The 22,821-nt window shown below is 47.7% G+C and overlaps 1 protein-coding gene across 1 annotated transcript in view; it reads left to right on the top strand.

Moving 5' to 3' along the window:
* Window positions 1-22,821, top strand: part of INPP5D (inositol polyphosphate-5-phosphatase D) — a 114,144-nt gene that overhangs the window by 24,015 nt on the left and 67,308 nt on the right. The gene's annotated exons all lie outside the window — the stretch shown is intronic.

A 22,821-nucleotide genomic window follows, 5' to 3' on the forward strand; every position in this document is an offset into this window, starting at 1 on the left:
AGGGGAGGAGTTTCAACCGGGCAGCCTCTTAAACACAGGACCTTTACTTGGGGTGAGAGAAAAGGGGAAATGGAAACAGTGAAGAAGATGAGCTTCCTTCGTTGCATGTGTCAGAGGGAAATGGCTATTTTAAAGGCAAATTTTGCATACTGGAGGTGGAGGAGGACTTAGAAACTCCTAGCAGTGCCCCCTCTTTCCCCATCTCCGACTCCCTCTTCTATTTTGAGATGGAATAAGCCAGGCTGTGGAGCCCCAGCGACAATTTCTGGCCCCCAGATGACTGTCCCAGGGACATCTCCCCCACCCCTCCCCCTCCCCACCCCCCCAACCCTCTGCACCCTTCAGCCCCATCCCATGCTTTGCACCTGAAAGGATATGTTCCGGCTGGCACCGGTGAACAAATGTTGACCCCATGATGAAAACGGTTGCACAGGAAGAAGCAATAAGATAAATCAAGTACCCTGTCCTGAGAGAAATGGAGAAATAAGCAGATTTCTAATCAGAGTGCAAGATGCGGTCCTGTGGTTTACACCACCCGGCTGGGACCTCAAAATGACTCCCTTGGCTAATTTTTCCTTTTTTGTGTATTAAGGATTACTGCGGATCAATACTTGTTGTCTCTGTCTTTTCTCTTAGGAAAGTAGCAAGTCAAGGTGGGGAAGTTCAAATCGAAAATGCAAAACAGAAATAAAATCTCCTGACGTTGAAACATATCTTGCTTCTTGGGAAACTGTCCCTGTAAATATGTTCCTCTAAAATTTAACTTTAGAAACTGTAATACGTTTGGTACCTTAAAAATAGTCATAAGGACTTTATGTTAAGCACTATGAGTACTCACTGAAGCATTCTTTAAATGTCGACAATCCTGTGATATTTGGGGGAGGAAAGATTTGCAAAATTTTGGCAATAACCGTATCATGCCTGGTCAGCTAGAATGAACCGTGCACAATTTTAAGTGTGTTGTGATTTCATTTAAAAGTGAAGGTAGTCAAAAGGCACAAACTTCCAGTTATAAGATAAATTAGTCCTGAGGACGTAAGGTACAGCATGGCGGCTCTAGTTAACAACACTGTATTGTACGCTTGAAAGTTGCTAAGAGAGTAAATCTTAGAAGTTCTCATCACAAGGAAAAGAAAACTGTAATAACGTGCGGTGATTGACTCACCAGACACCATGGTGATCATTTTGCAGTATATGCATTGACTCACCTTGCACACCTGAAACTAATGTCAATTTTATCTGAAATTTTTTGAGTTCTTGGGACTGTGGCCTAGGAGCAGAGAGTATTAATAGCAATAACAGCGTCACTGCATCCAGAGTTCCCTCCTGCTGCCGGTCCCCTGACGGCTTCAGGCCACACTTCCTTTGGCTGATGAGTATGTTCTCACCAAGGCCCCCTGAGCGCCCCTCTTCTGCCTCCCGCCCTATTAGTCCTGTACCGCCCCTTGGGCTCTGAGAAACAGACGCTGTTCCCCTCCCTGGTAGAGCCCAGGAGACTCTTTAGAGCTCGGTAATGCAGCAACCACTGGCCACAGGTGACCACTGAACACGTGAAATGTGGCTAATCCAGGCTGAGATGGGTGAAGTGTAAAATACACACCAGATATCAAATAAATTTTTTAAAAAAGAGAAAAAGGTAATATATCTCATAATAATTTTTTATTGCACATTGAAATCCTAACATATTAGATGTACCAAGGTAAAAGAATAGGATCATCAAAATAGTTTCCCCTGATTTTTAAAAATGCTTTTTATTGTGGCTACTAGAAAATTTTACATCGCGTATAAGGCTCACATTTTATCTCTATTGGACAGCGTTGCTCTAGAGCCTGGCTACTCAAAGTGTGGTCCATGGACCAGCGGCCTCAGCATCACCCTAGAGCTTGCTAGAAATGCAGAGAAGCAGGCCCAGACCTAATGGTTCAGAATCAGCATTTAAACAAGATACTCAAGTAATTTGTGTGGATGTTAAAGTCTGAACACCACGTGGAGGTGGGGGAAATAGCAGCAAGTGCCCCATGTGGTGGGAAGGAATGAATGCACATGGAGCAAAGCTCTGGAGGGTAAATTGTCAATATCCGTGAACATCTGTAGCACCTGGTCCCGAGAGGAATGCGCCCCTCCCAGGAATGTGGCCAACAGGTCACACCGGCAAGACACATGTACAAGGACATTCACTGCAGCATCACTTCAAAAGGGGACCAAGAAGAACCAGCAAACCACCTAATGAGATGAATAGGGAACGGTTAAGGAAAGTGTAGTCTGACCAGTTGTTTGAAAAATTAAGGCAGAGCTGTGTGTAAGAGGTTGGAAATAACTCCAGAATTTAAAAGAAATTGCAGGATGATATTATAGTAGGAGAATTTTGGGTTGTTTGCTAAAGGATAGAATACACAGGACTGCACATACATCAGAGTAGGCAGGAAAGATTCTGAGAAACTGTTAACAGGGGGGCAAGAATGGAAGTTACCATGAGGGGGATCACAACAAGAGAGGGGAACTTCTACTTGCCAATTAATACCCTTTGATACAGTTTTAGTTTTTTTTAACCATGGCCAAGATATAACCTTTATAATAATACTTAAAATTTTTTTCACTTCTTGACTTTATTAAAAATTTTGTATTACGGGAAACAAGATTATCTCAGAAAATGTGGGAGTAAGGTTGCTGTCATGCGGGGTCCCAAATAGGAGCCCCAGCAGAGAAAACTGGGGAAAGAAAAGTTGAAACAGACTGATGTGAAAGGCTCGAGCCCTGGGCTGGGGAGTTTGGGGTCTGGCTGCAGACGGCAGGGTGCCCTGTGGGTGCAGGGATTGTTGTTCGTTTTTGTCGTTTTTTTAAATGAATTGAGGTGAAATTCATACAATACAAAATTAACCATTTTAAAATAAACAATTCCATGGCACTTAGTACATTCACAATGTTTTGCGGGAAAAAGATTTTTTTTTAAATTACTTTTTATTCCCTGCACTTCTCTAGGAAAAGCCTATGTGTTGAATTTAAACCCCCCCCAAGGCAAAAACTGGGTGGTGAGGTGAGTTTTTTCTTTTTTGAAAAAGTTTTTGTCCTTCTTGTTGTGTGAAGCTCTATCACGTTGGGTGAACAGGGACAGAGCCCCAGGGGCAGGATCCCAAGGCCCCCTGCTTGTTCCCAGGCAGGAGCTCTTCAGGGTCCCCACGTCCGGGGCAGGCGGAGAGCTCCCAGTTTCAAGACCCTTGTCCGAGGACGCAGGTCTGCGAACAGTTGCTACTGTTTTCTTTCTTTTCTTCTTTCTTTTTCAACCCAAGGGAAATATGAATACATTTTTTTTAAGTGTTCAAACAAAACAGAAGCACAGAGTAGAAAGTGAAAGTCTGCCCTCACCATCCCCACACCCCTCTCTCCTCTGCAGTGAAGATGCATTTGCCATTTTTAGTGCATTTACATAGAAGCACGAGCCTGTACAAGTATATAGGTTTTTTTTTTTAATAAATGGGATCACGCTGTTCATACTGTTCTCTAGTTTGCTTCCTTCCCTTAGCAGTCTGTCTTTGAGATCCAGCCAAGTGAGTTCACATACCTTTGTGCTTTTCAACTATCATACGTACAGTTCATCCTCCTACTCTTAGGCAATCTGGCAATTTCCTTTTTTTTTTTTTTTTTTTGGTTATTACTACAAGAAAACAAGGCTGCAATACGCAAGATTTGTCTGTGCTGTGCACATGTGCAAGTTTTCTTCAGGATGAACTGTTACTAGGTTGGAGGGGTGCATGTTTGTATTGTAGACACAGCCAAATCACCCTGCCAAAGCCTCTTCCAGTGCGCCATCTCCCACCTGATGTCACTTTGTACCCACCGTGTCTCCACGTCTTCTCAATATGGGACATTATCAGTGTCTAATTTTCATCAAACAGTGGGTAAAATGCACAGCCTCTATTTCGTTTTGTGTGTCCTTCATTGGAAATGAGGACGCGCACATTTTCATATATGCGTTGGCCGTCCGTATTTCTTTTCCTGTGAATTGCCTATTTATATTCTTGTTCGTTTTTCCCTTTCGAAAAAAAACCTCTTCTGATTATAAAAAGCTTTTCATATGTTTTGCCTATTAATGCTTGCTGGTTATAATGTCAGTATTTCCTCCCAGCCTGTCATTTTTTTAAAAAACTTGGTTTATGGTTTGTGTATCATGTGGATGTTTACCACTTTTTGTTGTCAACTGTTTTCATTTATGGATTCTGGGTTTTGTGAATCACTCATTTCAATATTATTTATCCAGAGAAAATGTTATTTTCTCCTACCACTTTTATACTAAGCTTCTATGTTTAGCTCTTTATTTCTGCATTTTGGTACAAAATAGAGACTGTAACTCCATCCTCCGAATGGATAGCCACACCATATATTAAATAAGCCACCCTTTTCCCATTGACTCACAATGCCATCTTATCACCCCTAAGTTCACATCGTCCTAATCTGAGTTTGGGCTCTTCCTTCTGTTCCCCTGACTGGTGAGCCCATCTTTGCACCAGTTAACATAGTGCTTGCATTATCGTGGCTTTACTGTGTGTCTCCAGTAGACTAAGTTCTATTTATTGTTCTTTCCATTCCGTGGTGGTTTCCACTCATTTTCTTTTCTAGGTGAATTTTACAATCAGCTTGTAAAGTGCCCTAAAAAAATCCAGTTGGAATTTTTAATGTAGCTACATTAAATTTATAGATTAATTAGAACCCTATGCTATTAAGTCCTTCTATTGGAGAACATGGTATCTCTTTCCATTTATTCAGATTTTCTTTTATATCTCTCTTATGCTGTTTTATATTTTCTCCATAGAGTTCTTACATCTTCCCTGTTACTGAGTGCGATGTGGTTTTAGCTACTTTGGCAAACAGAACCTGACTTTTCCATGACATTTTCTGATTGGGTTTTTTTGGTGCTTAGGAAAGTTACGGTTTTTACAAGGTGGTCTCACCTATCTTTCTGAACTATCTTATGAGTTTTAATCATTTTTTAAATGTATTCTTTTGGCCTCTCTAGGTACATCATCTTGTTGTCTGCATGTAATGATAGGCTTGTCTCTTCTTTCCCGTACGACTAACTTGTTGGGGAGGGAAGTTGCTGGGGCTTGTTTCACGCTGGCTGGGCCCCGCGGCCCAGGTGTACAGATTGGTGGCAACAGCATTCATTGTTGTCTTGCAAGGACCTTTCTGCTCTGGAAGGAGAATGCATATCAAAGACAACGAAATAAAAAATTTCAGTTGAAGACGAAAGGAGACAAGGAGAAAAATGGCAGCGCCAAGAGAGGGTCAGCAAGCAAACAATGCCCCGGCTGGAGCTGCAGAGTGGACTGGGAGCTGTCAAGTAAGTTGGGTGGTCGGTGCCCAGCGGGGCCTTCTTTCTGACCCAGCCCACTGCCCCAGATCACTGAGCTCTGCTTCAACCTGGCTCTGCCTGTCACCTAGCATATTTGAGATGCCTCCTAGCTTGATGGTAGCCACACATTGGTAGGTCCACCTCCTGGATCCTAACCTGAATCGCTGATATAAATGAGAGGGAGAACCCAACAGCAGTGGAAACCTATGTCCAGGCTGACACTGGTGTTCATTCACCTAGCCAATACTCCTCCATGTGATTCTCAACAAAAGATCATGGATGAAGATCACAAAATGCTTTAATGAAATCTATACAGATTGTGTCAGAGATCACAAACTGGTAGTCCCTGGGTTAGATTTAGTGTTCTGTTTGCCTGACATATATATTTTTAAATTATGAACCAGTTAAAAGCATTTTTACAAAGCCAGAGATTTTAAATAATACTCCAAATTTTAAGCTTCCCTTGAAAAATTTGAAGCTCTGATAACATTAGACCTACATTACCCCATGGTGCTGAAACTGGAGCTGAATGGAAGCCTCCCCCTTTCATTGAGACATTCATTTCTCTTTGATGTGCCACAGTCCCCACCTCTCCCTACTGCCTCACTCCCAGCCAGTTCCGCTCATTTACATCACCTGCCTGTCCTCTGCAGGTAACTGAGCTATGATCTGTATCAGATGCAACAAATGATCTAATTCATTAAGATAGCAAACATACATTGGCCTTCTACTGTGTAAATAAAATAAGAAAAACAGGTTCACCCAACTTGGTCTGTTCTCAGTGAACTTCTGCTGGTTCCTAAGATCGCCACTTGCTTGGACACATCTTACAAACCAGACTCTTAATAAGCTGACCTAGCATCTTGCCTGGGGTGGACACAGAGCTCATGAAAACTGTAAACTATAGAAGAACCCCTCTTACTCATTGTGCAAATCACAGCTTCTGGCCGCCCCCTCCTTGCCCTCCCCCAACTCATCAGCATCCCACAGCTGGACCCTCTCCCTGGCGTGCTCTTCCTCCCCTGGGATGAGGCTGGTTCTGTAGAAGCAGGTATAGTTGCATTCCCCTTTTTGGTCTTGGGCTTCAGTACCATGATGTAAGGGTGACTTTGTCACTTCCTCAGAGCAGCAGGAGCCTGTAAATGGTGACTTTCAGTTCCTCTGCAGGACACAGTGTTTACCCCGAGCTGCCTGTCCACTCCTGTCTACCTAAACTGAGCCCCTCTTCTCCAGAGGCCACGGGTGAGCCCAGCTGGGAAACTGGAGGGAAAGTCTGCACCTTGCCAACCAGAAGACTTTGCCATTGTTCCTTTTCAGCGTCTCATAGCTTCAGACAATCCCACCTCCCCAACAAGGCAGACTGGAAGCTTCCTGTTTTGATCTGAGCCTTTGCCATCTTCAAGTGAAAAAATGTTTTTCCTCACTGAACAGTAATCCCCTCTGAGTTCCCCCAATGAATTATTAACCATTTTGTGTCATGGGTATTTCTTCCTGACCCAGTGTTCCTTCCAGAGATTGGGGCTGTGCAGAGTCAGGCAAGTGTGCACATGAAGCCAGGCCTCTAAGAATTGACAGGATGATTTTGCCAAAGTGATTAAATGTCGCTGGGCCCCCTGCAGTGGCAAACATTTGACAACCAGTTCTCCAGGAAGAAAGCGAAGCCCTGATTTGCAGTGTTGGCCAGTTTCTGTGGTGTAAATACTCTCAGCGTGTCTCCCACCGTAGCGGTCACATTTAACAACCTGCTCTTGGGGTTCTGTAAAAATTGGGTTTTGAGCCAGTACAAGTTGGCACAAGCAGGCATGAGCCAGCAGCAGCCCATCACTCGCCCGTACATTGCAAACTCATACCTGCTACTGCCCTGGTGACGTCTGCCTGCCTCTGGGACGTAGATGTCTTTATTAGAGACTCCTGTACCTTGTTAGGGGTCAGACAGATTGATACTCACTTCTGCTTTACTTAGAGCCTTTTTAATCCCCAAACCCTATTTATAGGTTATTTTAATTCAGTTTTATCCATTCCTTTTCATTACATATGGGGAAGATTTTTTTTTTTCTACATGACTCTTCTTATTTTTCCATTCCTCCAAGCTTTAGTTTACTCATCTGAAAAATAGGAGTTGATGATATATTCATGTATTCAAAACACATAGGAGGTACTCTGTGATAATGGAGCTGCCCAGGGCTTATATCAGCTCATTTAAACACCTGGCTGAGCCGATCTGAGAATCTTCATTCGTGAACAGGAAAAGTGGCTCAGCCCTAGAGGGCTGAATTTCATACTTCCAATCACATGACTAGTTAATGGTGGAACTAAGATTTGAATTTGTGGCCTGACATAGTGTTTTAAAAAATGAATTGCAAAAATATGAGATTTCATCTAAGAATCTGTAACTTTGCCCTCCCTTGAATATTTTGAAATTCTGGCAACTCTAGGCCTAAGTTATCCCATCGGGATGTAACTGGAGCTAAGAGGAAGCTGGTCCCTTTAAAGGGACATTTCTCCAGTGTGCCACAGTCCCCACCTCGCCCTAGTGTCTCACAGCCAACCTGCTTTGCTCACTCATCGGGCTTGAGATTTTGTGCTTTTACTTATGGGCCACACTGCTTTCTAACTAAATGTTACTTCCCCTTGCCCATTTTTCCCTCCCCATTTGACCAAGGAAGAAACTCAGACACAGAAGATTTTGGTAATTAGTTAAGGTCAAATCAGAAAAGCCATAACAAAGTACCTATCTTTTGCAATCAGGTTACATGACCAAAGTTGCAGCACCTTCTCACTATAAAGCAGTGTCTTCACAAACTGTTTTAATCCTTTCTAGCCCCATCCTGTGCTATGTAACCTTCCCTTTAATAGGCAACCATCAAGTGGGTGTCTTTTTATTTGAGTAGATTCTTACAAAATATGCATTTTTATTTTTCATGCATGCATCTGTAAAATGGGAAAGCCATAGAAACTTAAGTAAGGTTGTTCGGGTCCTCAAAAGAGTAATTCACCCTTTCATTCATTCATTCTCAATGCTGAGGTAAATACATGATGCATTCTGTCACCTAAGTGCCGAGTTCCAAGTGTGCCCCGTCTCATTTGTCACCCTGTCTTCCCTCTTGGCAAATTAGGGACTCACAGGACTAGAGACCCCGCTATGGAGCAGGGTTGCGAACTGGTCTGTGCAGAGTTGAGGTGGGATGTGTGTGGAGAGCGTGCTGAGCCCAGGGGAGGGGTGGGGAGGGTAGTTATCATCCTTCTGGACAGCCACATTTGGGGGAGGAAGAGGATGCTAAGGGCTGCAAGTCTGATCAATTCCTCCTTAACGTGGGGGTCCATAATCTTTGCTGTTGGTGAGAGGCTTGGGTTGAGGGCTTGATGGTAAATCCTTGGGCTTAAGATGGACGAGTAAAAAGACTGATTTGGGAAGATGACCATCATAGGTAGAGTGCTTCGAGAAGCAGACCCCGAGCTTGGGTACCAATAATTGATTAAAGAAGGGCTCCCAGGAGAATCCAGTAAGAGGGTAGAAGACGCACAATGGGGAAGAAGAGAAGCCAAGCAAAGGTGCGACTTCAGGTGAGGTCTCAGACCCAGCCCGACCCTACAAGGAGCTCTAGAGTGTGAACCACACCTGCACGTTTTTCTTGCATCAAGGCAAAGATGTGGGCTTTTGCACACACCCTCTGGGCCTGGCTGCCTTGGTGGGCCCAGGAGACTGAGGGTTTCTCCTGGATCTCCATGTGGCGGTGGCTCCATCACCTGAGGTTGCAGGTTCAAACCGTTAGCAGCAAAGCATTCCCCAGAAGAGAGATGGATGAGGGCACAGATGATAAAGGGATCTGGGAGCTGGGTAGGACACCAGCTGCATTCCGTGTTGGGACTAACTGTGATTAGCAACAACACATTTATATTAACATCAATACTGTGCACGTGCTGCTCCCTCTGTCTGCTGTAAAGCTTCCTTCTCTTCTTGTCTGGACAACTGCTACCCACCCTTTGCATCTCAGCTTAAGTGTTGCCTCTTTAACGAGTAACTCCCTGACCCACAGTCTGTCTCCTTGTAGTGGCCTCTCAAGGCACTGACTCTGCCTCTCAGCCCCTGCACCTTGTAATTATTTACTTAATTGTTCATTGTATCACATCTTGCTTCTCTGCTAGACTGTGGGCAAGGCCTGGGTTTGCGTTAGTCCCTGCTGAATGCCTGTGGCTGACCCTGGGCGGGGTGCATGGTAAGAGATTAGTACACTTGTATGGGCTGCCTGCTGGCTTCATGAGCCACTGGCCTACTTCAGCCCTGCTCGGGTCCAGAAGGTGAACTGGGGAGTGGATCCTGGACAGTGGCCTCAATGGGCAGGGCCTGCAGAAGTACAGGGAGTGGAAGGAGCCATGGGGACAGGATCTCTGGTGCCACAGTGGGATTTAGGCTCATCGGAAAGATGATGGGGCCCTGAGAGAGCTGAGGGCCTACACAGAAGATGAGATTGCAGGACGGTGGCCTCTGGAGAGCATGTGGTGAGAATGAGGGTGTGGAACTCCAAGATGTGCCCCTTGTGGCAGGTCCTGGTGATCAAACAAGTTGTGTGACATTGAACAAGTTACCTAACCTCTTGGAGCTTCAGCTCTCTCCTGGGGGAGTGGAGAAATTATACCATGAAGGTTCAGTAAGAGGTAGAAGCTCAGGAAAAGTTAATTCTTCCTTTCTAAATTGTATTTGTCAGAGTTTGCCAGATAACAAATACTCAAAAAAATCTCAGTAGTTGACAACAACAAACATTTACCTTCCTATCCTGGGTCTGTAGGTCAGTGGTGGTTGGTTGATCTAGGCTGTGCTCTCCTGGACTCAGCTGGACCCAACTGGGCTGCAGATTTCTGGTCAGATCCACATCTGCTCCTCACATCTTTATTCTTGGCCCATGCTGAAGGGCCAGAGGCTCCGTGGGGCATCTCTTCTCATCAGGTCACAGGGGCCCAGGAAGGGCAAACAGTAGCCCAAAATGCCCATTGAGCCCTGAACTGAGAACTGGCACTTTGGCTCACATCGCTCTGGTCAAAGCAAGTCATGTGGCCAAGCTCAGCATCAGTGGGACACAGGTGTGCGTTCTCTTCCCTCTAGTGCAGTGACAGCACTCCAGGTGTCACAACCACAGCTGTGGTTTCTACGCTGTCAACTGTGACACTACTGACAAAGGACCCATCCTCTCCTGGGGTCTGCACTGTGGACCTGAGGTCCCCAGATGAGGGTCCCGCTGTTCACACATGCAGACCATGTGCTGGCAGACAGCACTGTCACCCTCTGCCCCCTTCCTCCGACTGCAGTGACACCAGCAGAGACCTCAGACGATGCATCACAGAGCTGTCATTTCAGTACCAGCCAGAGGTGTGAAGTCCCAGTCCTCCAGCCTGCAGCTCCTTTGATGTAAGAGGTTCAAAGCACTTTATAAGCCACTCAAGTCTGCGAGGAGAGCACAGGACTTACTTCCACTGCACAGATATCGGAGAGTGAAAGGCAGAGATTTGGGGCCTCATGACCTCAACAACCAGTGGGGATCCACGCTCACAGGAAAAAAAAAAAAAAAAAGCCCAAAACCAAGCTGTAAAGCTGAACAAGCCCACATGACCCCAAAATCTGGGAGTTGACCTGGCACCCAGGATTCCCCCAGCTGGAGGGTGCAGTGTGTGGGCCTGCCGGCAGCTGGCTCTGCCAGGTGAGGGGTGGGATGGAGGGCCAGCCTGGGGAGGAGTGGCTACAGGAAGGAAGGACTTAGAAGTGGGGTGAGGGGTGTTAAAAGCCCAAGGAGGGGCTATGAGTTGAGAAATGGGGGTGTCAACTCTGAAAATCAGGGAAGGATGTGGATTTAGAAGGGAATGCAGACTGGCGGGCCAGCAGAGCTGTGACAAGTTGTTCTGGGAAGTCTGCCCAAACAGGAGCAAAGCTGAGACACCCAGCCTCGGGAAGTGGGGGCTGGTTGGACCAGGTTGATGGGTGACCCCAGCCTGCTGGCTGGGTGCGTGACAGCCCACCGCCGCCAGTGCGAGGGCCCCCGACCTGGACAGAAGGGGCCGAGGGCAGCCCGGTGTGAGCAGTGATGCCCCAGTCCCGCTGGCTGCAGCTGATGGGTGGGGCTGGGCAGCCCGGCACTCAGTTCCTCCTTCTCTTCCTTTACGCTTCAGGCCTCCTCCCAGAGCTGTCACCTCCCTCCCTCCTGCATGTAGGAGACTCTGAACACGTCTGGTGTTGGCTTTCACCTTCTTCAAACCCCTAGACAAGTGGTTTTAGGCCCGTGCCGTGGGGCAGGCAGGGAGACTGGACTGTGCCCACAGAAAGCAAATTCCAGCCTCCCTGCTCCCACCCTCCACCCCCCAGTGCGGAGGGGGCCTGCTGCCACCCAGGATACACACTTCTCCCACACGCCAGCTTTCACACCCCCCGGGCCGCCCGCTGAGCCTCTGGAAGCTGCCAGAGGATTGCTAACCGCCTGGTTGCACCCCGAGCTGGCAGCGCCCTGTGTCTAGGTCCCTCCCTCCTGTCTAGCTAGCAAGTCTGCAGATCCCCAACCACCACCTCCCACCCTGCCTCTTGCCTTGAAATGTCCCCCTGGGCCCTTCTCTTCTGATAACATCTCTGACCACCCAGGTGAGTTGCTCGACCTCTCCGAGACTGTTTTCTCATCTGTAGGATGGAGCAATGGCACCCACCTGTGATATTAGAGATACTATAAATGAGAGAGCATTCCTCACACACCTGGCCCAGTTCCAGCATCTTCCATTTGGGAAGTGGGACCCTCACCTAGGAAGGGCCAGAGAGCTTCCAGGAGACCCCTCAGAGTTTCCCACCTGCCTCTGACACAGGGCACAGCACAGGGAATTGTGCTCTGGCCACTGTGACCTCTCTTTTTCCCCAAGGGACTGAACCCCACGTTTGTTCATGATTTCAAAGCAAGACCCGAGGAAGGAAGGCCCCACTCCCCCGGACCCAGAGAGCCCACCTTCCCCGCCACGACCTCCGCCCACCAGGTGCCGCTCAGAGCTCTCAGCCTTCCGCTCCTGTGAGCCCCCAGCACCAGGCCATCCATGAGACACGGCAGCTCCAGCTCCCTGCAGCCTGACTGCCAGAAAGTGACCCCTTTGAAAGGTCCTGGAAGGAGTTCTGAGACATCCTGGGAGGCCCCTCAACGTGCCCTGTGCTGGCCGGCCAGCTGCAGGCGCTGCACTGAGCGTCACTCCTTTCTCCTTCGTCAGCTCCTGCTTGTAGCAGGCAAGACACAAGATCACCAAGGTCCCCGTCCCTGTCCCTTCCTGGGGCTCTGTGCTGGGTCCCAGTCTGCCAGGTTCTGCTCCCCCAAAAGTCCATGTATCAGTCACCATCTCTCTCCTGTTCTTCCCAGAAGCTAAACTAAGCCCACGGGTCCCAGAGAGAAAGAGACTGCGTCAGTATCCACCCCAGGTCTCCCCACCCCCTCGCCAGGCTCCCCCAATTCCTGATCACAAAACAAAACCTGCCCTGCTCATCAATGGTTGGGACCTTTGCAGGAGCCCAGCTCTGCCCACTCCCCCCCCCCAGGTGCCCGGTGCAGCTGGAAACATCTGTGTGGCCGAAGCGAGCGCTGCCCCTTCCCTCCAGTCAGTCCCGAGGGGGCACACCCACCACGTGGCTTGTTGTAGGGCTGTGGCAGTCCCCTCAGCTCTGTCCACTCGTGCTGAGCGACTGTGACTGTCTTTCCTTTCTTCATACATCAGTACTGTTACGGTTATCTGAGCATCACAGATGTTTCCAAGGTGTAGTTTTTATACTGAAACCTCCAGAAGTGTATAGATTAGGAAAGCTTTTGTGCAATTAAAAAAAAAAAAAAACTGACACTTTTAGACAAGATGCATTTTTTAAAAAATTGAAGTGTAGTTGATTTACAAGACTGTTAGTTTCAGGTGTCCCACACAGATTATATTCCATTATAGGTTATTACAAGATAGTGCATATATTTCCCTGTTCTGTACAGTATATCCTTGTTGCTTATCTATTTTATACACGGTAGCTTGTGTCTCTTAATCCCAAATCCCTAATTTGTCCCTCTCCCCTCCCCTTTCCCCTTTGGTAACCGCAAATTTGTTTTCTGTCTGTGAGTCTGTTTCTGTTTTGTATATCCATTCATTTGTGTTATTTTTTAGATTCCATATGTACCTGGTATCATGTAGCATTTGTCTTTCTTTGACTTCACTAAGCATAGTATTCTTAAATTATACACATACATAATATACATCCATCTGCGTTGCTGCAAATGGTATTATTTCATTCTTTTTTATGGCTGAGTAATATTCCATTGTATATGTATACCACATCTTCTTAAGCCAATTGTCTGTTGATGGACATTTAGGTTCCTTCCATGTTCTTGGCTGTCATAAATAGTGCTGCGGTGAACATTGGGGTATATGTGTCTTTACAAGTTAGTGTTTTTGTTATTTTCTGGATATGTAACCTAGAGTGGAATTGCTGGATCATATGGTGGCTCTATTTTTAAGGAGTCTCCACACTGTTTTCCATAGTGGCTGCACCAATTTAAATTCCTGCCAACAGCGTACAGGGATTCTTTGTTCTCCACATTCTCCTCAACATTTGATATTTATAGACTTTGATGATAGCCATTCTGATCAGTGTGAGGTGATACCTCATTATGGTTTTGATTTGCATTTCTCTAATAATTATTGATGTTGAGTATCTTTTCATGTACCTATTAGTATTTTTATGTTTTTGGAAAAAGGCCTATTCAAATCTGCCTATTTTATGATTGGATTTTTTATATTGAATTCTGTGAGCTGTTTGTATGTTTCAGATATTAGCCCCTCATCAGTCACATAATTAGCAAATATTTTCTACCGTTCCATAAGTTGTCTTTTCATTTTGTTAATGGATTCCTTTGTTGTGCAAAAGCTTTCAAGTTAAATTAGGTTCCATTTGTTTATTTTTTTTTTAATTTCTTTTGCCTTAGGCTGACCCAAGAATATTCTGCTGTGACTTACGTTGAAGGCTGTTCCACCTGTTTTATTCTAGGAGTTTTATGGTTTCATGTCTTACATTTAGGTCTTTAAACCATTTTGAGTTTATTTTTATATATGGTATGAGGGAATGTTCTAATGTCACTGATTTAAATGTGGCTGTTCAGTCTTCCCAGCACCATTTGTTGAAGAGACTGTCTTTTCTCCCTTGTATGTTCTTACCTCCTTTATCATAGGTTAACCGAAGGTGTGTGGGTTTATTTCTGGGCTCTCTATTCTATTCCATTGGTCTATGTGTCTGTTTTTGTGCCAGTACCACATTGTTTTGATTACTATCACTTGGTAGTATAGTCTGAAGTCTGGAAGGGTTATACCTACAGCTTTGTTCTTTCTCAGGATTACTTTGGCAATTCAGGGTCTTTTGTGGTTCCATATAAATGTTAAGATTACTTGTTCTAGTTCTGTGAAAAATCTTCTGGGTATTTTGATAGGGATTGGACAAGACTCCTTTTAAACCGCTCCCCTTTTGGATGTGTGTGTGTGTCTCCTTGTGTCTATATTAACTAAATGAGTTAGGCTGCACAAACTAATTAAAAAAAAACTTTATTACAGTGTATAGCTCAAAAAAGTGTTTACAAATAACTACCATCCTGATTAAGCTATAGATCATTTCCAACCAATCATTTATTTTTTACTTTTTATTTTGAAAATAATTTCGTACTTATAGAAATGTTTCAAAAATAATACAAAGAATTCCTGTATACCTTTCATTCACTTTCCTCAATCAACATTTTAGCTAAGTTTCTCACTCTCTTTCGTATTATTATTTTTTAATTATTGGAAACCAAGTTGCTGACAATGCCCCATTATCCCTAAATATTTCATGTATTTTTCCTAAATGATATTCTCCCCTACATAACCACAGTTCAACCATCAAAATCAGGAAATTAGCACAGATAAAATACTGCTATTTAATCTTCAGACCCCATTCAGATTTCTCCAATTGTCTTAACGATGCCTTTTATAGTAATATATACATATTATTTAAATATTTATATTAAAAATAAATATTTGTTTATATATGTTTTACATATATCATATATAATGATATATATTTCACAGTTGTATATATATGTTGTATAGATATAAAACTTGTGTATATAAATACACACACACACACACCCTTCCCCTCTGGACCAAGCTTCAATCCAGGATCACGTGTTACATGTAGATATCACATCCCTTTAGTGCCCTTAAGCAGGCACAGTTCCTTGTCTTTCATGATCTTGGCATTTTTTAAGAGAACAGGCTGGTACTTTTTTAGACTGTCCCTTGATGTGGGGCTATCAGGTGTGTCCACGTGACTGGGTCCAGGTGCTGCATTTCGGCCGGGGTACCACAGAGGCACTGCTGTGTCCTCTGTGTACCCATCCCAGGAGAGCACGGTGGTGCTTTGTCTCGTTACTGGTGAAGTCAACTTTGCCACTTGGTTAAGGTTGTGTCTGCCAGGTTTCCTCCTTATAAAGTTATGATTTTCCCCCTTTAAAATGATTAACTCTTTTGTGGGAAGATACCTTGAGACTGTCTAGAGATCCTGTTCCTCCTCAAACTCCCCCACTAGTTCTAGTGTCTTTGGTATCTGTTGGTTCTTGCCTGAATCAGTTATTATGATGAAGGTTGCCAAATGGTGACAATTTCCATCATTCCTGTGACAATTTCCATCATTCCTGTGACAGTTACTAATTGGCATTCTACTGTGAAAAAGAGCTTCCCCTTCTCATTTATTTACATCAGCATGAACTCATGAATTCCTATTTTATTCAATGAATTATAATTATTTTTCTTATTCATTTTGATGCTCAAATTGTGCCAGATGGTCCTTTCAATTGTCCTTTCAGTTGTCTCCTGACTCCTGTATCATTTTGACAAATCCTTATCATTTTTTGAGCATTTCCTTACTTTCTGGGGCAACGGATGTTCCAGGTGCACCTGACACCTTTCCTGCCCCGGCCCTGGATTCAGCCGTCTCTCCAAGGGGCCTGGTTCTTTTTGATGAAGAGTGGTATTTAGAAGGGCTCGTTGCAACTGGGATGCTGTTGCTTCTGGGTCTTCTCAGAAGACAGAGCTGGGAAATGTGTATGAACATACAGGCACAATCACACCTGCAGCAGGATTTACCTGCATGTAGTAAAATCCCTGAGTTCACACTGATGCTTCCCCCCTCCAGTCCGACACTACTGACGGAGTTCATTCTGGCCTCACTCCTTTCTCTGGCAGGGAGAAGTGTGACTCCCAGCTCTTCATGTATTTCATCACTTGCTCATTTCCCTGTGTGTAGCCCATCTTCTGCTCTGCTGACCCTGGGCCCCAGCCAGGCTGCTTCCAAAGCCCCAACCACCTCCTCAGCCCAGTCACATCCTCTGCCTGCTGACCGCCTCCTCGGCCCCAGCCCTGCCAGCCCTGGCTGCTTCAAAGGAAGAGCAGAGAAAGGAAGCAAACTCATAAATATGTCTTAAAGAGAAGAGGGGAGGGGACGGGAAGGGAAGGAAAAGAGCTGACTGGCTTTTAAGGAGGCACAGCCTGGGGTCCATTCCAGGGCCTATGGATGAAGATGGATTTGTGGATCTGAAGTTGGCTTGTTGGCTTCTGCAGCTCTTCCCAAACCTGCCTGCCCACCGCCTTTTCCCATCTCACTAAATGGTTCTGAAATCAACCAAGTTCCTAAAGTCAGGCATCCTGAGTCATGCTCCCTGGTGAGCCTCCCATCCTCACCCGCCCCTTCTGGGGTCTTAACAAGTCATCCGGCAGGTTTTCTATCTGCAGCTCCATCCTGCCCCCCACCCCCACTGGGGGGTGGGGGCAGCTTCCACTTAAATCACTCTTAGAACAAGACTCAAAATCGGCAGGACCATGATCAGGTCTCTGCTGCTCCCTCCTTCACCCAAGTTGCAGTCTGTGATTCTTAGGAAGAAGTTTAGGGGAGAGGGGGTGATTAAAGATTTAGAACCGTCCTGAGAGCAGAAGAAAGACCAAAGAAAGCATTTCAGGGGCTGGCAGAGATGGGGGACGGCAGAGGCAGGGCTGGAAGGAGGTGGATTCCAGCAGGGCAGGGCAGCGAGTCCAGCCCCTGCTGAGCTGATCTCTGAGTGGAGGAAACGCCGCTGGGTCTCAGAGCCACAGGGGCCGGAGGTGATGTTCCAGAACCCAGAGACTGGGCCCAGACCACCAAATTCCACATTACCCCTCACTCGGCTCCATCAGTGCGGCTGCCTCTGTGGATGTGTGGGAGCCCCAGGTCTGGGGAACTCTGAGGTCTGGGGTCTGGGCTGAATCCAGCTCTGCCCTTGCCCCCACCTCTGAGGCCTCCGACACCCTTCCAGCCTCCACAGGCCCAGGGTCTCCTCACCAGGGACTAGAAACAATAATGACACCAGCCCCCCACATCCCACCTCTCCCTGCCATTCTCTTCACAGCAGCCAATTGGTGCTGTCACCCTGCTTAAGACCTTGCTAGTGACTTTCCCGCTGACTTGAAAGAAATGCTTGGCTGTAGTGGGATAATGAGCAGATCCCCCCAAAACACACACACACACTTCTTAACACTTTCCCATTACTTGTAAAATTTCCACAATGCTTGTATATACTTTTTATTTTTAAATGCAGGGCTGGCAAAGCCTCCAGGAGAGGGTCCCAGGAGGCAGGCCTTCCATTATACTCCCTAGGCCCGCTTCCTTCTGGGGGCCAAGCCCGCTCTCAGTTCCCCACTGTGAGACAGCAGACAGCACCGAAGTTAAAATTACCCTCTGGGAAAGTTCAGCCTGTCCGGTGACCTGGCCTTCCTGCCCTGGTCCCCCTTCCTCTGGAAGGTGTCTGAAGTCATAGCCCAAGAACTGTTTCTGGTAACACAGTGTTTCTCAGAGGGCACAGCCCTAAGTCTCCAACAGTCTGAACATCAGCTGTCCTTTGTTTTATTTTACTTTTTAAAATTTAAAAAAAAATTTTTTTTTACAGGGAGGTAATTAGGTTTATTTATTTAGTTAGTTTTCTGATGGAGGTACTGTGGATTGAACCCAGGACCTCATGCATGCTAAGCATGCACTCTACCACTTGAGCTACACCCTCCCCACATCCTTGTTTTAAAGACCTGGTGGTCTGGGGCTGGGGGGCAGCGCTCTCCTCTGGCTCTGAGCCTTCCCAGGAGTGCTGTACCTCTCCCTACAAGGCCTGGCTCGGCCACCCACATCTCTGTGTTTCCTGCTACAACTTGTCAACTGTAAGGTATGTGTTATGCAAGGTGCATGCACATCTCTCAAAACAGGTCTGGGGACTGTCATTACCCCTGCAGGCGATTGAGGGGACTGTGAGGCGAGCCAAGCAGGGTCCCTTTCCTTCAAGGACTTGCAAGCTTGGGCGGGAGACTGGCAAGACTGAGCCTTGTGAGGAGCTTGTCTGCAGGGATTTCCTGAAGGATCTTGCTGGAAATCACCTGGGAATTTCCAGAGACCTGGAATAGGAGGCAGGAGAGGAGACAGGTATTTTGTTTCATGATCTGAACTAACCACCATTTCTTCGGCATCACTTTTGGTGGGGAATATGCGTTCATGTCCATTCAGTGGATCCCACAAACCCTGGGGGGTGTCTGCTCTTCGCCCCATGTTTGGCGAATTAACAGCCAACTTGACTCAGGAAAGGCCGCTCTTGCTTCTTCACATCAAGCTGTCTGCTACGTGCTCTAGGTATCTGCTAAAGGGAGAAGGAATTGGTTTCCGGTGGTGGGAGAGTGGCCACAGTGCAGAAGTCCAATCTGTGCCCCCTGGGCACTACCTTGGGCAGCGTCTGTAAGGTGCGGGGCTCCGTCTGCAAGGCGCAGCTAACACGGGGTTTCGGGGTTTCCTTCTCTGTTTCAAAATGACTTGACGGATGTCTTCAGGAAGGCAGTGGCTGCGGAATGAGGAACGAAGTCTGGCAGCCGTTAGGGATGCAGGGCAGCCCCCTTCCCCAGAAGCGCGCGGTCCCCAGCCTGGTGTGAGGACCGCCCTAGCCTGCAGGACATGGGGATCTTGCCTTCCTACTGCTTCCCTGGGCGTCTTGTCCCCGCAGGCTTGCGGGGCTGCTGCTGTGCTGTGTGCCTTCTGTTCTGGCCCAGATCCACCGAATCGCCTGGTTTGGAGGATGGGAGGCACTTCCAGCCCCAGTTCCCTCCCTGTGGGGCCTGGGGGTTGGCTCCGCTGAAGGCTACAGCCCTCCCCTCTCAGCTCAGCCCTCTCTGAGTCCCACATCTGCCCTTCCCCGGTGGTCAGTCCAGGGTGGAACCTGCTCCCCCACGTTGCTGGCCGTGGAATGCTGAATCCCCTTTTATTGGTATCCCTACACCCCGTCCACTGATTTCTCCCCAAATCCCCAGTTTATCATGGCATCTGCCATTGGCCTGGACTTGATACACATGATAACCTTCTAGTCAGACATTTTACATTTTAAATTGCTGAAAAGGCACTACCTCTGGAGGGTCAGGTGGGGGACACTCCCCCTGCTACCTACCCTCCCCCCACCATCTCTCTGCACCCTAGTCCCAGGTCCACATAGGATCCTCTCTGACATCTCTCTCCAGACTCCAAACGCATGACTGTCATCCTGACCCCAATGCTGCAAGTCCATCCAAGCACCCCCATGGCCAGACCCTGCAGCACCATCTGGGGATGTGACATTAAGACCTGACCCCTGACTGTGGGGTACAAGGGCAGGCAGATATGGACTCGACCGGATGCCCCTCCCCACGGGACTCCACTGCCCCTGCTGGCCCATGGTCAAGGCACTGTCCACTTGAAAGCCCTGCCTCCTCTCTTGGCTTTGACTTGGTGGGTTTGTCAGGTCACACCCAGGTACGGCCACCCTTCACACAGACCCACCCCCTCGTTGGCCACGTGGTGCTGCACTCTTGGCCGTCCATCAACAGAGGGCCTTTCCGGGCTCAGCTCAGGAGTGAGAAGGCGGTGGCTGGGCTGCTCCTTCCCGGGCACCCTGAGCCTCCGCCCCACCTGTCCAGACTGCACTCCTCGCCTGCCGTGAGTCTGAGTCTGGGCCAGCTTGGGAACTTCTGCAGCTCTGGGCACTTTGACGTTTTCTTCTTCCTGCCCCTGTTCTAGAACATGCTTTAAGCATAAGTTCTCAAAGGAGTGTCTGTGGACCTCTTCCAATCTTAGCGCCAACAGCCACAACTTCTGAGGATGTCCTCCTGGAAACAGTTCCCCGAAGGAGCCGCTAACTGTAGCCGAGTTGGCTCCTTGCCTTCATCATTTTCTCTGTGCGAGTGTGTCTGTGTGTCTGTCCGCTGAGACACACGTGCAGACCTGCCCCTGCTTGCCGGCTGCTCCCGTCTCAGGAGCTGTGGCGTGTGCAGGAAGGCGTTCCTCCACCATCAGTGCCATTGAGTGGCCACTCGTTGGTTTGCTCTATGGTCCTGGAGGTTTGGATTCAACCCTCATTCTCTACCCTCCTGGGAACCTGGGCCACCGGGGCGCCCAGCAGCCGTGGTTCACCAGGCCCTGGCTCCCTGGCCTCTGTGACCAGTCCAAGCACAAGCAGTCTGACGCGCCAACATCGCTCAGACCTGGCACTGCTCCGGGTCCTCCCACCCACCTCCCGCCCACCTCCCCCTTCACGGGATCCATTGGGATTAGATTAATTTTAGAGTGTTCTGTTCCTCTGCACACTTAGTACCCAATGTATTCCATCCATTCTAAGGTGCTTATTTTTTCATATTAACATCTCTTAAATTGAACGTACCCACCAGTTGATGGTGTATTGGGGTTTATGCTTTAGCTTTTAGTGGTACATAAAATGTCTCAGCAGCCGTGCACCTGAATCCCCTGAGCGCACATGCTCCCTCAGACATCCGTTCCCCAGACGTCCTCCAGCTGAGAGCCCTTTTCCAGACTCTCACGAGTCGTTTCCCTTTGATTTCCTTTGATAGCTTCCCATCCTTTTCCCATGCTCCTAATGGCTTGTCATCCATTAGCTGTGAGTTCTCAGACAGGATGACACTTGTCATGACTGCTTTAATCGAGCTCATCGACCCTGTGTCATGTCAAATTATTTTTGTTATTCTGCTCACTTTGGGTTTTGAACCTATTTAAGTTACTTTTTCGAAGGCCTGGCTGCCGCTACTCAGATATCTTGGGTTCAGTAATGCTTGAAAGAGATTGCTTAATGTGGGGCTTTGTGAAAGCAAGGGGATTTATTGAAAAGGATCAGAAAACCCTTTTGTTAAACTCTCTCCCAATTTACTAAATAGCTTCAACCACACCATCGAACACACACATGCCCTTACGTACAAAGGTATGCACATGTGCAGTGTATACACACAAATACACGTGGAGAGAGAGGCAGCGACACAGAGACAAGGGGAGACAGAGAGACAAGTGTGGAGCTGAGTGAAGGTGAGTGGCAGAGGTGAGTCTCGCTGAAGGCAACCATGTCCTCACCACGACTTGGGGTTACCACCGGGAGCCCCACTCAGGGACAAGGCTGAGTCCTGGTCCATTCCCAGATGTCTGAATCTGTCCTGATCTGGGTCATCCTGCCTTGTCTGCCCTCCTAATCCTGCTTACATGTGGCCCTGATGACCTCCCGCATCAGTGCCAAGCACGCTCGAGCAATAGGAACCTGACTTGAAGGTGGGCGAGTCAAGACGGTCCAACCCCGCCCAGCCCAGGCCCCACCAACCTGGGTGGGCTTTCCAACCTCCCCCTATTTCCTTACTCTCTTTCCCCATGTGGGACTCTCAGGGTCCCATTCCCTCAGCTGAGAAGGCAGCTGACAGCCCCCCAAGGAGCAGTTGGATCCTTCACCTCCAACTCCAAAAATAGCCCCTTTTCAACTCAATTTTAAATACATGACTGTCCATTGACATGATGGCTATTATGATGATGGGGTGAATCACAGGTACTTAGTGATAGGACCAGGGGCGCTGTGCTTCTTCAAGGCCTGGGAAGCCCTAGCCAGAGGTGGTTACGCGTCTTCGGTGCTCGTCCCTGTACCCTCCAGCAGCCTGACAACTTACTCCTGTCCACCTGCCCCCCTGCCACTCACTGGTCTTCCTTGGAGCCCGGCTGCATGGTTCTCCTTTATCCAGGGCTACAGCCTCGCTCAGCATCTTCTTGGCTGGGTCAGGAACACTCTGCCCCGCGTTGTCTACCTTTGCCCTCTGTGCCAGGCAGAGGGAGAAGTCTCAGATGCTTCTGGGTTCCTAGCTGGGCCAGCAGGGAGACAGTGGAGCCATTCCTTGAGACAGGGAACACGGAGTAGAGGTGGGCCAGAGGACTGGACAGATGTTGGAACATGTTGGGTTAGGAGCTGGAGCTTGCAGCCCTGATGAGAACATAAGTGTCCTGCTTGCAGTTCTCCTGTCCTGCCCTGCTACATGATACCACCTCCACCTCCACCCCCACCCCCACAGAGGGAATAACAGGGCGGGGCCTTGGTGTGGGTGGGGCCTCGGTG

The sequence above is a fragment of the Camelus bactrianus genome, chromosome 5, assembly GCF_048773025.1.
Source record: "Camelus bactrianus isolate YW-2024 breed Bactrian camel chromosome 5, ASM4877302v1, whole genome shotgun sequence".
Taxonomy (NCBI): Eukaryota; Metazoa; Chordata; class Mammalia; order Artiodactyla; family Camelidae; genus Camelus; species Camelus bactrianus.